The sequence below is a fragment of the Hylobates moloch genome, unplaced genomic scaffold (assembly GCF_009828535.3).
Source record: "Hylobates moloch isolate HMO894 unplaced genomic scaffold, HMol_V3 SCAFFOLD_16, whole genome shotgun sequence".
NCBI classification, from domain to species: Eukaryota; Metazoa; Chordata; class Mammalia; order Primates; family Hylobatidae; genus Hylobates; species Hylobates moloch.
The window spans coordinates 35,968,320-35,984,538 of record NW_026652291.1 but is presented as its reverse complement, the minus strand read 5'-3'; the positions used below and the strand labels follow the sequence as shown (position 1 = coordinate 35,984,538).

Below are 16,219 nucleotides of genomic sequence, written 5' to 3'. Positions count from 1 at the left end.
CAATATGATAACTTCTTTCTGAGAAAGTCGAACACACCTTTCTGAGGGAAGCTGTTTTGTTTTTTGGATGCCTGTACTAGAATGAATGTAAGAAAAAACTAAAATAGATTGTTCTTAACTCACATTTCTTTTTAAAGAAGGGGAGCCTTGGAATTGATATTCTGAAGTTGTTTCAAATCTATTTGCTTAGCAATGAATTTTTGGTTAATACGTTTTGACATTTTCGTTAATTTGGCACCTTGAACAGACGTTAAGCGAGGGTCCCGGGAAGAGGGATAGACGAAAGCACTGTTCAGTGAACATGCCGATAGGTCCTTTAGGTAGGCATAAAAAATTGACGAATTGCACAGCGTTCAAAGATTTAGGGGGGAAAAACTACTACATTCAGAGGGAACAGGATTTCATGAGTTTGTCCTAGAGTTCAGCAGTAAAATAGGCCCTAGTTTCAATGCCATTCCTGAAAGTACTTTCAAAGGAGGCCTGAAGTAGAAAGGAAAGGTATAAATGAAATATTAAGTACACCTTGAAGAAACCTGAGGAAGAGGAGACATTACAGGTGAAAATAGCCTGTGGGTGGGAACGAAGGTGGGACAAGGTGTTGTCAGTTTGAGGAAAAGTAAAGCCCATAGCCAGATGGAACAGATGCTTAAATTGTTGCTGCTCTTTTTCTGTTTCCTTTTTAATCTGTACCCCTCAGCATCTAATGATAGCATTTTAAAAAATTACATACATTACCTAACTTCACTTAAAAAACTCAAGCTGGGTGCGGTGGGGCGCGCCTGTAGTCCTAGCTACTCAAGAGGATAAGGTGGGAGGATTGCTTGAACCCAGGAGTTAGCCTGGGCAACATTGAGACTCTTTCTCTTAAAAAAAAAAAAAAAAAAAAAAAAAAAAAAAAAAAAAATCAGTGACATATAGATGAGGAAACGGAAACTGGATAGGTTCATGAAGTTTGTTAGAATCAGAAGAGAGATATTTTTTCAGTCTAGCTTTTCTGACTCAGACCAGTTCGTAGCCACTAAGCATTTCGGCAAAGGTGCATGGTACATATACATGGTAGCCTGTGTGCCAAATCCAGCCTGCAGACTGTTCCATTAGCAGAAGTTTATTATTGTTGTTGTTTACCAGTATTTTCTCAAGGCAAAGGTTGGGTCAGGCTGAGTAGCAGCTGTTAGGCACAGTCCTCCTTGCCCTTGAAGCCTGTTTCACTTATTTGGGTTACCTGCCTGCGCAGTACTTTGTGAACCTGCTGTGTTTCCTTTGACATAACCATATTTTCTTATAACTATATTAGAATTGAATTGACATTAGTAGGGCTGACATGTGTGAGATTTGGGTTGGTTTGTATATTTTTAAACATACTGAAGTAACATTTATGAATAATTATAATTAATTCTGATAAGCAACCAGTAAAACTTTTTATTTTTATAAAATGCTTTTAACTTTACCAATTTCAGTATTTTTTCAAACTACCTTGAATGATTATTGCAATATGCAGATATATACTATTTCCTTTTTCACTGGAAGGAAATGTTTACAGGAGTGGTGTTAATAACTGGGCCATTAATACAGATAATTAGTATGTCATGTCATTTGTGGCTTTCTTAAATTGACGGTCAAGTGGTCTTTTCCAGCTGTAGGTCTTAAAATGCTAAAATCAGCATTCATAATATCTGTTTATTATTAGAGTAGATGCAATGCATTTTGAGCTATTAGAATAAAAAATGAAAGTTATATATAACTTAAAGACATCCTAGAATTCAACTAGGATTTCTATCTCCTAGGAACTAAACGTATTTTCTAGGTAAATTATGCCATTATTATGGACCAATGTTATAATGAAACTAGTGAGATGGTAAATTTGTAAAAATAAATTTCATTCATGGGGGACTGCAGAGCACCATTTCTTTCCTTAGAAAATAATTCCCCAAACTCCTACACTGGATAAATGACTTGCCTTTTTAAGGAAGTCTGGCTTTCTTAGAGACTAGTGTTATTATTTTACAGTTCACTTTCATTCACATCAGTGGTGTCCAATCTTTTGGCTTCCCTAGGCCACATCAGAAGAATAATTATCTCAAGCCACATATAAAATACACTAAGATAGCTGATGAGCTAAAAAAAAAAAAAAAATGCAAAAAAACTCATAATGTTTTAAGAAACTTCATGAATTTGTGTAAGGCTTCATTCAAAGTGCTCCTGGGTTGCATGCGGCCCATGAGCCATGAGTTGGATAAGCTTGATTTACATGAAAAGATAAGCTTTTGGCCGGGCGGGGTGGCTCACGCTTGTAATCCCAGCACTTTGGGAGGCCGAGGCGGGTGGATCACGAGGTCAGGAGATCCAGACCACGGTGAAACCCCGTCTCTACTAAAAATACAAAAAAATTAGCTGGGCGTAGTGGCGGGCGCCTGTAGTCCCAGCTACTCGGAGAGGCTGAGGCAGGAGAATGGCGTGAACCCGGGAGGCGGAGCTTGCAGTGAGCGGAGATTGCGCCACTGCACTCCAGCCTGGGCGACAGAGCGAGACTCCGTCTCAAAAAAAAAAAAAAAAAGATATGCTTTTTATTCATGTTTTTAATCTTGCTGCTGCTTTCTCATTCAATACTTTTTCTAAAAATTTCTCAGAACAGGAATAAAAGTCAGATGATCAATTATGGCAACATTAGTATTTAAAAACGAGTTAAAATTAGGTAGTTCATCTGAAATTGCAGTAGTAGTGGGGTCTACCTGCCAGATGTGACCACCAAGAGGTTTATGTGACATTGATTTCTCTGTCAGTTTCTCCTCACCCCAAAACTACCTTTCTTGATACTTTTGTGGCCTTCTTCCTTGCCCTTTGACCTGGCAACTGTACCTTCATGCCTTAAAAATTTATAAAACAAAGGAAAAAAATCTGATTCTCAAATGCAATTATAAGTAACTATGATAATCAGGATGTTAATTTTTTCAGTATACAGGAAAGAGAAACACTTTTAACTTTTAAAGGAGGCCAGCCAGGTGTTGTGGCTCACGCCTGTAATCCCAGCACTTTGGGAGGCTGAGGTGGGCGGATCACCTGAGGTCAGGAGTTCGAGACCAGCCTGGCCAAAATGCTGAAACCCCATCTCTACTAAAAATACAAAAATTAGCTGGGCGTGGTGGCACACGCCTGTAATCCCAGCTACTCAGGAGGCTGAGACAGGAGAATTGCTTGAACCTGAGAGGCAGAGGTTGCAGTGAGCTGAGTCCCGCCATTGCACTCCAGCCTGGGGAACAAGAGCGAAACTTTGTCTCAGGAAAAAAAAATAAACAAATAAAATAAATAAATAAAATAAATAAATAAATAAATAAATAAATAAAGGAGGCCAAAGCATGCTTTACACAAATGAAGTCCTGTTTGGTAAGGGAGTGAGACCCATTGGTTTATAGTTAACACTATCTTATGTTTTTTCGATTGAATTGCTAATGAGTAGTTTTCTTTGGCTCTAAATAACAGTGTTACATAAGTAGGTTGAGAGCCTATATTACCTAGTATAAACTCAGTACTGCTGCAGTTGATAAATGGAGCTATGATACAAAAACAGATGGCCCAAGTGGGATTTCAGATTGATTGTCCGAGGGTTGTTACTCACCTGAGTATGTCTCGTCTTTGTCACAGAGCTGGTAACAGAGAGCAAGCTGTTTTTGGCTCAGCTCGACAGCAATATTCCTCCAACTGCCTGGTAAAGGATCAGTTTTTCTTTTTAATTTTTATTTCAATCCATGCCAATACACTTATAAAAATGTAGTAGGAAAATGAAGTGAAAAAAACAGACCTAGAAAATACAAGCCCAAATGTATGGTTGTTATATTCAACAGATAAAACATTACTACTATAATTGTAATAACCATATTGCTCTAAAAATTTCTGAAGGCTTTATCTCAGTTTCCATACTTTTCTTATTGCAGACCAATTTGAGTTATAATGCCACATTTTTCATGTATTAAAACAGCAAAGCAGGCCAGGCGTGGTGGCTCACGCCTGTAATCCCAGCACTTTGGGAGGCCGAGGCAGGCGAATCATCTGAGGTTGGGAGTTCGAGACCAGCCTGACCAACACGGGGAAACCCTGTCTCTACCGAAAATACAAAATAATTTGGGCATGGTGGCGCATGCCTGTAATCCCGGCTACTTGGGAGGCTGAGGCAGGAGAATCGCTTGAACCTGGGAGGCGGAGGTTGCAGTGAACCAACATTGCGCCATTGCACTCCAGCCTGGGCAGCAAGAGCGAAACTCCCTCTCAAAAAAAACAAAAAACAAACAAACAAAAACAGCAAAATTGGGTGTAGTGGCACACACCGGTTAGTCCCAGCTACTCCGAATGCTGATGTGGGAGGATCACTTGAGCCCAGGAGTTCAGGGTTGCAGTGAGCTATGAGTGTGCCTGTGAATAGCCACTGGCAACATAAGGAGACCTACTCCCTAAAATAACCAATAGCATAAATCCGTAAGTTGGCAGATGAAAGTAGTGCTATTCTTAGGATGATTTTAAAGTTGAATATGATTAATAATGCACTAATTTCAAAAGGGACTGTCTGAGACAGTATCATTCAAAATCAGTGTTACTACTTGAACAAGCTATTAAAATCCAAGTCTCTTCTGTTAAATGACTTTCTAGGATTGTTGTGAGGTTGAAATAATATAAGCACAGGCTTAACACTATGTCTAGAACATAATAAAAACTTTCAAAAATGTTGAGGCAGATTCTCAATACTGATTAGAAAAACTTTTAAAGATTTTCATTTTTATAACTTTGTTCTAATTTATAATAGTTAAACCTTTTATTTGGAAACAGACTTAATAATGGAAAGCTCCTCCCCCCCTCCCCTTCCCAGTCATGAAAACTTCTCGGCAATTTGTTTGGAATCCAAAGGTCTTGTTTTGGGGTTTGGTTTGCATTACTATTTACCATAATATTTGGAGAGGCCAGGGCTTTTCCTCTACCCTCCCTGCTTTATAGTATTTTTCTTAGTATTTAACTTTCTTTTCTTCATTATACTTACTCTCATTTTAAGCTTTGTTTTGTTCTTTCATGTTTTAAAGTTTTGTGTCTGTATTAGTCCATTCTCACACTGCTAATAAAGACATGCCTGAGACTGGGTAATTTATAAAGGAAAGAGGTCTAATTGACTCACAATTCAGCATAGCTGGGGAGGCCTAAGGAAACTTAACGATCATGGCAGAAGAGGAGGCAAACACATCCTTCTTCATGGGGCGGCAGGATGGAGAAGTGCTGAGCAAAAGGGGGAAAGCCCCTTATAAAACCATCAGATCTCATGAGAACTCACTATCACAAGAACAGCATGACCTCCCACCAGGTCCCTCGCATGGGAACTACAACTCAAGACGAGATTTGGGTGGGAACACAACCAAACCATATCAGTGTCTGATTATAATAACTGACTCATTCATAGTAAGTATCTTTAGGGGCTTGAGTTACCCGCAAATCAAAGGTTTATTGTATCTGAAGAACAAATTTATTCAGTATGCTTCTGCCTCTACAATAGGTTCTCTTTGAAGTAGATTTAACAGTTACATTTTTAAGGACTTTTGTATTGTCTGGTACATTGCTCTTACCCTCTTATGGTAATACAAGAGATTTTATACCTGTTTGGAATTTCATTTGTAAATTCTAAGATTTGGGCCAGGCATGGTGGCTTATACCTGTAATCCCAGTGCTTTAAGAGGCTGAAGCTGGAAGATTGCTTGAGGCCAGGAGTTTGAGACCAACCTGGGCAACAAGTGAGACCCTGTCTCAGGTGAATGAACATAAATTATAAAATTTTAAACTTTGCAATCTCAGTAAATCTATCCATATCTGGAAAGAAATCATCAGTTTGTCTTTTCTCAGATTGAACTACAGATTGTTGCTTCATAAGGATCTTTGATAAAACTAAGTTTGGATCAAATAAAATCTGGTTGCAATATGATTCAATATTATTTTCCTGAAAAACTTTGTTTTCTCCAGGATACTATATTGATAAACATAATTAAGACTTAACTGCATAATAAAATTAATAATGTTTATTGAGTTCTTTCTGTGTACCAGGCAATGATATGCACTATCTTATTAATCCTCAGGACAAGACTATGAGATACTGTTATGCCTCACTTTACAAATCAGCAAATTCAGGCTTGGAGAGGTCGTAGACTGTGGTAGAGGTGGGATTTGAAACTAAGTCATTTTGATTCCTATTGCCAAATCAATCACTTGACTACTAAATGTTGCCTTTTCTAATGAACACTGTGTAAAGAAGGAATGAAAATAGGATCTATCTAAATTGATGCCTTTAGCTCCCCAAATTAGGAACATCTTTCATACCTTCCACAGTATATCTCATGCCTTCTGCCTAGTCAGTGGAGTAGAACTTGAAACTCCAGAGGTAAGCAATCTCCAAATACCATTGAAACCTGTAAGAAATAAGTTAATATGTCTTAGATGCCCTTTAAATTAACACTGCCAATTTGGAGTCTGAAGTAGTTCCCATTGTGAACTATCCAAGATGAATTTCACACTTGACATCTTCACAGGTTAGTTATAAATTGTGCTGTTCAAGAAGTGACATCCTTTTCAAGAGAAGATGATGTGAAATGAATTCAGAATGTTTCTGTATATGATAGTCTTAACCTCTCCTCTAATTAAAGAATTTAGCGATGAGACTTTTGTTGAATGACAAGATCCCCTTCAGCTCAGTCTGGAATTCCAGACTGGGCTGAGCGCAGTGACTCATGCCTGTAATCCTAGCTACTCGGGAGGCTGAGGTAGGAGAATTGCTTGAACCTTGGAGGCGGAGATTGCAGTGAGCTGAGATTGTACCATGGCACTCCAGCCTGGGCAACAGAGCGAGACTCTGTCTTAAAAAAAAAAAAAAAAAAAAAAAAGTAGTAGTACTAAGTATGAGTACTGTTATTTCTTAAAACCTACAATAAAATTATAGAAATCTCAATCTTCCTTGAATACTAATATTCAGTTTTTAACTTTATTGAAATAAAATGGAAATAAGTATTAGTTGGACTGGAAATTCTTTTTATTTTTTTTTTTGAGATGGAGTCTTGCTCTGTCGCCCAGGCTGGAGTGCAGTGGCACGATCTCAGCTCACTGCAACCTCCCCCTCCCAGGTTCAAGCAATTCTGCCTCAGCCTCCCCAGTAGCTGGGATTACAGGTGCACGCCACCATAACCGGCTAATTTTTTGTATTTTTAGGAGACATGAGGTTTCGCCGTGTTAGCCAGGATGATCTGGATCTCCTGGCCTTGAGATCCTCCTACCTCGGCCTCCCAAAGTTCTGGGATTACAGGCATGAGCCACCATGCCCAGCCCTGGAAATTCTTATATGGAAATTCATTTTTAAATGAAAAGGTATTGAGGGTAACTAATAGATAATTACATCAAACTATCTATTGCAAACCCTGTATTTATCCGAGGTTAATTTCCTTCCTTCCTCCCTCCCTCCCTCCCTCCGTTCCTTCGTTCCGACAGAGTTTCGCTCTTGTTGCCCAGGCTGGAGTGCAATGGCATGATCTTGACTCACTGTAACCTCCGCCTCCCAGGTTCAAGTGATTCTCCTGCCTCAGCCTCCTGAGTAGCTGGGATTACAGGCATGCACCACCACACCCCACTAATTTTGTATTTTTACAAATACAAAACATGGTTTCTCCATGTTGGTCAAGCTGGTCTCAAACTCCTTACCTCAGGTGGTCTGCCCGCCTTGGCCTCCCAAAGTGCTGGGATTACAGGCATGAGCCACTGCGCCCGGCCAATTTTCTTTTTCTTTTTTTTTTTTTTTTTTTTATTTTGAGACAGAATTTCGCTCTTGTTGCCCAGGCTGGAGTGCAATGGCACGATCTCGGCTCACTGCAACCTCCTCCTCTCAGGTTCAAGAAATTCTCCTGCCTCAGCCACCCAAGTAGCTGGGTGGTACCTGCTATCACACCTAGCTAATTTTTGTGTTTTTAGTAGAGACAGGGTTTCACCATATTGGTCAGGCTGGTCTCGAACTCCTGACCTCAGGTGATCCACCTGCCTCGGCCTCCCAAAGTGCTGGGATTACAGTTGTGAGCCACTGTGCCCAGGCTGAGGTTAATTTTCTATTAACCAAAACATTGTACCCTAGCTCCTACACCTTGTTGTATACTCCTTTCATTAATTCTTTATGCATTTGACAGAGACAAATTGGGGAAAGAAGACAGATTCTAAAAGCCAGAAACTGAACAATTAAATATGTCTTGTAGAGAAGTAGTTTAGCATAGTGTTTAAGATTATATATTCTGGGCCAGGGGCGGTGGCTCACGCCTGTAATCCCAGCACTTTGGGAGACTGAGATGGGTGGATCACGAGGTCAGGAGATCAAGACCATCCTGGCTAACATGGTGAAACCCCGTCTCTACTAAAAATACAAAAATTACCTGGGCGTGGTGGTGCACACCTGTAGTCCCAGCTACTCAGGAGGCTGAGGCAGGAGAAGGAGAATCACTTGAACCCAGGAGGCAGAGGTTGCAGTGAGCCGAGATTGCGCCACTGCACTCCAGTCTGGGCGACGGAGCGAGACTCTGTCTCAAAAAAAGAAAAAGATTATATATTCTGGAGCTAGACTACATATAGGTTCAGATCATGGCTCTGCCGTTACTGGCTATGTAAACCTGGGCAAATTGAACTTTCTATGTCTCTGTTTCCTTGTCTCTAAGGTGGAGATAATAGAAGTACCTACCTCATAAGATTGTTTTGAGGATGAATGAGCTAATATATGTAAAGTGACTGTAATAGAACATGCCTGGCATAATAAGTACTTAATAAATGTTATTACAGTTATGATGAAGGAGAAGAATTTTAGTAGCACCTCCCTTGTGTAGAACTTGGCCATCCAGAAGCCACATTAATCTAAAGGACCAGCAAAGTCTCTTATTAGCCAAATAGCCTGAAGAGCAAGCATTTTGTTTGCTCTCTACTGTTCCTGGTTCTCATTTGGCTCCTGTGTATCTTTTTTATGTAATTCTGGTAGGCTAGTCAGCCAGTTATCAATTTATTCCCTTTCAGCTTTAAATTCACTCTTCATTGACTACTCTGCAAAAACGCATCTGAGCCCCGTATTTTTTCCTCTACCAGCTGGCACAATGTTATGCTTTGTCTGCAAGGGGTACTGGAGAGAAATTGTCAGTGGAAGCGGTTTTCCTTCTTGGTTCTGGCACGCTTGCCCGGCACCAATTTCTGTAGCATAGGCAGCCTCCCCGGTGTCCAGTTCCTGCAGTGCACCCAGCTTCTTCAGCACAGGTTCCTGCAGCACATGTGGCTGTGGCTTTTCCAGCCTCTAGCCAGGCTTCCCTGAGACCCAGCTCCTGCACCACCAATGGCTTCTCCAGCCCTAGCCTCCTGCTGCACACACAGTTGCTCATGCACCCAGCAGTCAATAGTTGCCCCTGGCACTCCCCTTGGGTGGTTTTATAGTCTTGCCAGTGAGCCACTTTCCCCAAAACCTAGAGTACAGATTTCCAGCGAGTTCCACCAGCATGGCACTATAGAAACTTCTCTGACATTTGCCAAGCCCCAGCCATCCCCTCTTCAACAGGGTTTGGATCTCAGCCTTTGTGGGGCCTCTTCCTTTGAGCACTCTTATCTTAGTGCTAGGATAGTGGCTGTGCCTTATATCTGCTATTATATTCTTTTTTTTTTTTTTTTTCTGGAGATGGAGTTTTGCTCTTGTTGCCCAGGCTGAAGTGCAATGGTGCGATCTCGGCTCACCGCAACTTTCGCCTCCCAGGTTCAAGCGATTCTCCTGCCTCAGCCTCCGAAGTAGCTGAGATTACAGGCGCCTGCCACCACGCCTGGATAATTTTGTATTTTTAGTAGAGACAGGGTTTTTCCGTGTTGGTCAGGCTAGTCTTGAACTCCCAACCTCAGGTGATCTGCCCGCCTTGGCCTCCCAAAGTGCTGGGATTACAGGCATGAGCCACCGAGCCCGGCCCTGCTATTATATTCTTTACGGTTCTCTCTTAGTCAATTCCTCATCATTCTAGTCCCCTTTTATGCTTTTATAGGTACTCTTTTTTTTTTTTCTTTTTTGAGATGGAGTCTTGCTCTGTCGCCCAGGCTGGATTGCAGTGGTACAATCTTGGCTCACCACAACCTCTCTCTCCGGGTTCAAGCAATTCTCCTGCCTCAGCCTCCCAAGTAGCTGAGATTATGGCTGCCTACCAACATGCCCGGCTAATATTTGTATTTTTAGTAGAGACAGGGTTTCGCCATGTTGGCCAGGCTGGTCTCAAAACTCCTGACCTCAGTTGATCCTCCCGCCTTGGCCTCCGAAAGTGCTGGGATTACAGGTATGAGCCACCACGCCCAGCCCCCTTTTGTAGGTATTCTTTATGTTAAACTTTCTCTCTTCAAATTACTTTATGCTTTCTCTTTCGTGAAAGGACCCTGACTGATACAGATAGGTAATGGATCATAAAATCAAATAAGGCTGAACAGAGAATTAAGCCTGGAGTAAAATAAGACAGCCCCAGTGTCGTGATATATGGCAGCTGATCTTCAGTGTCAGTGCCTGGGAGTCATTAGGGAGAAGTGAGAACTGTGGGCATCTAAAGGGCACATGTCATCTGATGACACCAAATCTTCCTATTTTTCCAAAGCTAGAAATCTGGATTTTTATATGAAGTCTGCTGAATTTTACCCTTTGGCTACTTATTCAAATATTGCGTCAGTATATGGGCCAAACAACCCATGTTTGTGAGTCGACAAGCCTCTGGACTGCCTGATTTCTAAGCCCTCTGCATATAGAAGGGGTGGGCAAGCAAGTAGAGGAAATAAGTTACAGCATGGCAGTGAGGGTGGGAGAGACTGAAAAACATTTTGAATTATTATACAACATCAAAGTGCAGTTGTTTAGAACCACTTAGTAGAGGGGAAAACATCTCTATGTTCACATTAAAGATACTATATTCTCTAATTTGACTATAGTATAATAATTAATGACTACATGTCAACTGATAATGTCAGGTTCTACGTTGATTTTAACAGTAACCTTGAAAGGGAAGAATTCTTGTCCTGCTTGTAGATAAAGGGACTGGGCCTCAAGTTTAGTAAGTATAAAGCCCCTATTTACATTGCGTTTAATTAAATTAACAATTTTTTAAAAGACACTGTGGAAAATTTGGAAAATATGGTAATGTATAAAAGGAAAATGAAAGCATCTATTATCCTGCTGTTCAATTAGAATCACTAATAACATTTTTGTTTCTTTTTTTTTCTATTTGTTTGCATTTTTAACATAGTTAATTATGGTTGATATGTACAATTTACATTCTCCCTTTTATAACCTGGTAATATATCGTAAGCATTTTCCTTTATTCTTAAAAACTTGTTCTAGGCGTTTTTTGTTGTTGTTGTTAAGGCAAGGTCTCACTTTGTCACCCAGGCTAGAGTGCAGTGGCATGTTTGTTTTGGCTCACTGCAGCCTCCGTCCCCTGGGCTCAAGCGGTCTTTCTACCTCAGCCTCGCTAGTAGCTAGGACTCAGGCATGTGCCACCAAGCCCAGCTAATTTTTGTATTTTTTGTAGAGGCATGGTCTCACTATGTTGCCCAGGCTGGTCTCGAACTCCTGGGCTCAAGTAATCAATCCTCTTGCCTTGGCCTCCCAAAGTGCTGGGATTGCAGGTAGTGGGCACTGTGCCCAGCCTTGGGCATTTTTAAAAATGTCCTCATTACATTCAATTATGTACAGAAATTCTTTTTTTTTTTTTTTTTTGAGGCAGAGTTTTGCTCTTCTTGCCCAGACTGGAGTGCAGTGGCATGATCTCAGCTCACCGCAACCTCCACCTCCCGGGTTCAAGCAGTTCTCTGCCTCAGCCTCTCGAGTAGCTGGGATTACAGGCGTGTGCCACCACGCCCAGCTAATTTTTGTATTTTTAGTAGAGATGGGGTTTCACCATGTTGGCCAGGCTGGTCTTGAACTCCTGACCTCATGGTCCACCCGCCTCAGCCTCCCAAAGTGCTGGGATTACAGGCGTGAGCCACTGCACCTAGCCTTATGTACAGAAATTCTTAATATGCATTTAATGTGTTTTTACATTTTTGTCATGATAATAGTGTTGCATGAATATTTTCTTGTCTCAAGCATTGACCATATTTCAGATTATTTTGTTTCAGGGATACAGTGATAGGGCTAAAGGGCATGAATGTTCTTCAGAAGGTTCTCAATCTATATTACCAGTTTTTAAAAATGCATGTTTCCAACAAATGCAGATAACACTATATTCTCACAAACATTATTCATTTTTAAAACTGTACTAATTTCATAGAGGAAAAGGTATGTTTACTATTTTAGTCTGCTCAGTTCAGTGAACTTCTTATGTACAATGATATATTTATTGGCAATGCTTTTCCAGGTTCTTTTTCAATGGATTTTTGTTTGTTTTGGCTTTGTAGTTACATCAAACAATCTTATGGGATTTATATTTAGTTCTTTTATGTTTAGAAAGGAATTTTATACAAAAAGAAAAATAAATTAATTTTACTTTACAAGATTGGAGGAAATGGCATTAATAAAGTACTTGCTTGTTATTACTGCCTTAGAAGGTGTTAAGTAACCTTGATGTCAAATGAGTTAGGAAATAGGAAGCTTATATGCCTCTGGCAACGTGGCAGAATTGTAGCTTTGTTCACTGGAACTTTTGTTATTCTTGCAGTGGAGGTGCTTAGAAGCTGTTTTTTGCATGCTACTGATGATGTTGAAGACAAGTGATGACAACACCTACTCTGCTAAGTGCACTTATATCCAGCTCCTACACAATAATACTAGTAGCAGTAGCCCTTTCTTACAGAGGAGGCCATGAAGCCCAGGAAGGTTAAAGACTTGTCCTGTTTCACACAGCTGCTACTTAGAGCCAGGAAGCTTTTGGGCATCTTGTTTGAGCTGTAAGGACTTGAAGAACCAAATTAGATCTGAGTTTTCTTTATTATCTGTTACTAACACTTAGCAGCAGATAATGTAGTGGCTAAATTGACATTAAGAAATATCACTTTCTTGAAGCAGGTTTGTTTGTAAGAATATGGGGAAAAACTTTGTTGCCTGAACAAGAGTTACTTCATAGCCTGTGATATTTTATCTCTTCAGTGCCTAGAACTTTGAAGGGATCAATCTTACGATAAGAGATGTACCTTTGATTTTTTTTTTTTTTTTTTTAGGAAGCTGTAGTTGACGCTTTAACTACTAAGATGGGCATGGCACAAGGAAGATTGAGATAAAATATTTTCTGTATCAAAAGCTTTTAAAGGCTGGATGCAGTGGCTCATGCCTGTAATCCCAACACTTTGAGAGGCCAAGGCTGGTGGATCACTTAAGGTCAGGAGTTCGAGACCTGCCTGGTCAACATGGTGAAACCCTGTCTCTACTAAAAATACAAAAATGAGCTGGGCATGGTGGCACATGCCTGTAATCCCAGCTACTCAGGAGGCTGAGGCAGGAGAACCGCTTGAACCTGGGAGGTGGAGGTTGCAGTAAGCCAGGTTCGCACCACTGCACTCCAGCCTGGGCCACAGAGTGAGATTCCGTCTCAAAAAAAAAAAAAGCTTTAAAAATTGTTTGCTTGTCTTTAGGTGAACCAATTTGTTGACTGTTTCTGTGAGCAGGGAAAGAAAGACCATTTAACTACCTTGGTGTCTGCCAAGAAATTAAACTGACTTCAAAGCTTGTGCTGATGGTTAATGGCACAGCAAGCTGTTGTGAGTGCAAGCTGTGAGTTAATGGCACAGCAAGTTGTTGTGAGTGCAAGCTGTTGTTTTAATTAATATATCTGGCAGATCCTTTGGTTCAGTCAGACTGCAACTGTGAACTTCTAAAATGAGATAACATAAAACCAATGGCATTGCACAGTTCATGCCTCTCCTGAGCAAATACTTCATTTCACTGACAGAAACTGTTGCTTTGGGAACTCTCTTTTCATCTTGAATGACACTTGGAATTTGTAGTTCTCCATTTAAATAAACTTTTTAGTGATTTACCATAAGCAAAAGAGAGAACCTGTCAGCATTTTGTTAACTTTAATATAAACACAACTTGTGACTGAATCCCAAGTTGTGTGAAAGAATACAGCCATACAAATTCATGAAGCCACAATTCTAGCCCTTAAAATAAATCAGATTGAGTCTAAAATGATCAGGTAAATAATTTTTTTTCAAATTAAAATAGAAATTGCAATTGGCAGTAATGCTTATTTTTTTGGACTGCTGGTTCTTTTCATCAAAAGTGTTGTTTCTATAATATTGATTGCCATGAAAAGGCTCATAGACATTTATCAAGCTGATAAAAATTTTGTAGGACAATCTTTACTTTGCTTTGCTGAAGATTGAAACAAGGACTGAGGCTGGGCACAGTGGCCTGTAATCCCAGCACTTTGGGAGGCTGAGCTGGGAGGATCACTTGAGTGCAGGAATTTGAGACCAGCCTGAGCAACACAGGGAGACCCCATGTCTACAAAAGAAATTTAAAAATTAGCTGGGCATGGTGGTGCACACTAGTGGCTTTAGCTTCTCAGGAAGCTAGAGTGGGAGGATCACTTGAGCCCAGGAGTTTGAGGCTGCAGTGAGCTGTAATGGTGCCACTGCACTCCAGATTGGGTGACAGAGCTGTCTCAAAAGAAAAAAAAAAAAAAAAAAAAAAAACAGGCTGGGTGCAGTGTCTCATGCCTATAATCCCAGCATTTTGGTAGGCCAAGGCAGGCGGATCACCTAAGGTCAGGAATTCAAGACCAGCCTGTCTCTACTAAAAATGCAAAAAAATTAGCCAGACGTGGTGGCATGTACCTGTAATCTCAGCTACTCAGGAGGCTGAGGCAGGAGAATTGCTTGAACCTGGAGGTGGTAGCTGCAGTAAGCCGAGTTGTGCCTCTGCACTCCAGCCTGGGCCACAGAGCAAGACTTTGTCTCAAAAAAAAAAAGATAAATAAATAACTAACAAAACTCCTTTCCTAAGGAGTTTTGAGCTCCTTGGGAAAAACAGATGTCATAGAAGATGTTTGCACTCATAAGACGAATGATAGCATTGCCTCACATTGATTATGATGAAATTCTGTTATGGTTCTTAATTAAATGTATTTATATGAAATTCTGTTATGGCCTTTTATTGTATGTATTGTATTGTAGTTTTGAGATGGAGTCTTGCTCTGTCACCAGGCTGGGGTGCAGTGGCACGATCTCGGCTCACTGCAACCTCTGTCTCCTGGGTTCAAGCGATTCTCCTGCCTCAGCCTCCTTGAGTAGCCGGGACTACAGACAAGCGCCACCATGCCCAGCTCATTTTTATGTTTTTGGTAGAGATGGGGTTTCAGCATGTTGGCTAGGATGATCTCGATCTCTTGACCTCATGATCCGCCTGCCTCAACCTCCCATAGTGCTGGGATTACAGGCATGAGCCACCGCGCCCGGCCTATAGCCCTTTATTAAATGTATTTGCGGGCCAGGCGCAGTGGCTCACGCCTGTAATCCCAACACTTTGGGAGGCTGAGGCGGGCAGATCATGAGGTCAGGAAATCGAGACCATCCTGGCTAACGTGGTGAAACCCTGCCTCTACTAAAGATACAAAAAACAAGCCGGGCGTGGTGGCGGGCACCTGTAGTCCCAACTACACAGGAGGCTGAGGCAGGAGAATGGCGTGAACCCGGGAGGTGGAGCTTGCAGTGAGCCAAGATCGCGCCACTGCACTCCAGCCTGGGCAACAGAGCGAGTCCCCTTCTCAAAAAAAAAAAAATTTTTTTTTTCAAAGAATCGATACAGGATTACCTCCTTTTAATTTTGCTGTGTAAGGACACTAAAAATAAAAACAAAAACTGTTGTCACCATCATTTCTTAAAAGAAAGGATGTTTTAACCAAAATTAGGTAGGATATAATCTCAGAATAAAAAGTAGTTCTTTACATTGAAGAAATAAAGCTTTATGATGTGCTCCCTGTATTGTCCTTATTTTATTTTGTCATGGACCATTAGAAACTGTCAATAGAGAAGAATTATAACTATTTATGATTTTGTTTTTTCTCTCAGTGTTGCTGAGGGATTTTGCTGATTCATACTATTTTGAAAGGTTGCATGTATATCATCTTTTCTGGAGATAAATTTTTTTATAATGCATTGTATGTATTATGCTATGCAATGAGCATTGTCATGGAGTGCAGTGACGAATCTAATCATCCCTGTAACCACTAACTAGCTT

At 40.8% G+C, this 16,219-nt stretch overlaps 1 protein-coding gene across 6 annotated transcripts in view; it reads left to right on the top strand.

Annotated features, from left to right (window-relative positions):
* The window catches only part of SLC39A9 (solute carrier family 39 member 9), a 68,810-nt gene that overhangs the window by 1,786 nt on the left and 50,805 nt on the right, over positions 1-16,219 (top strand). The gene's annotated exons all lie outside the window — the stretch shown is intronic.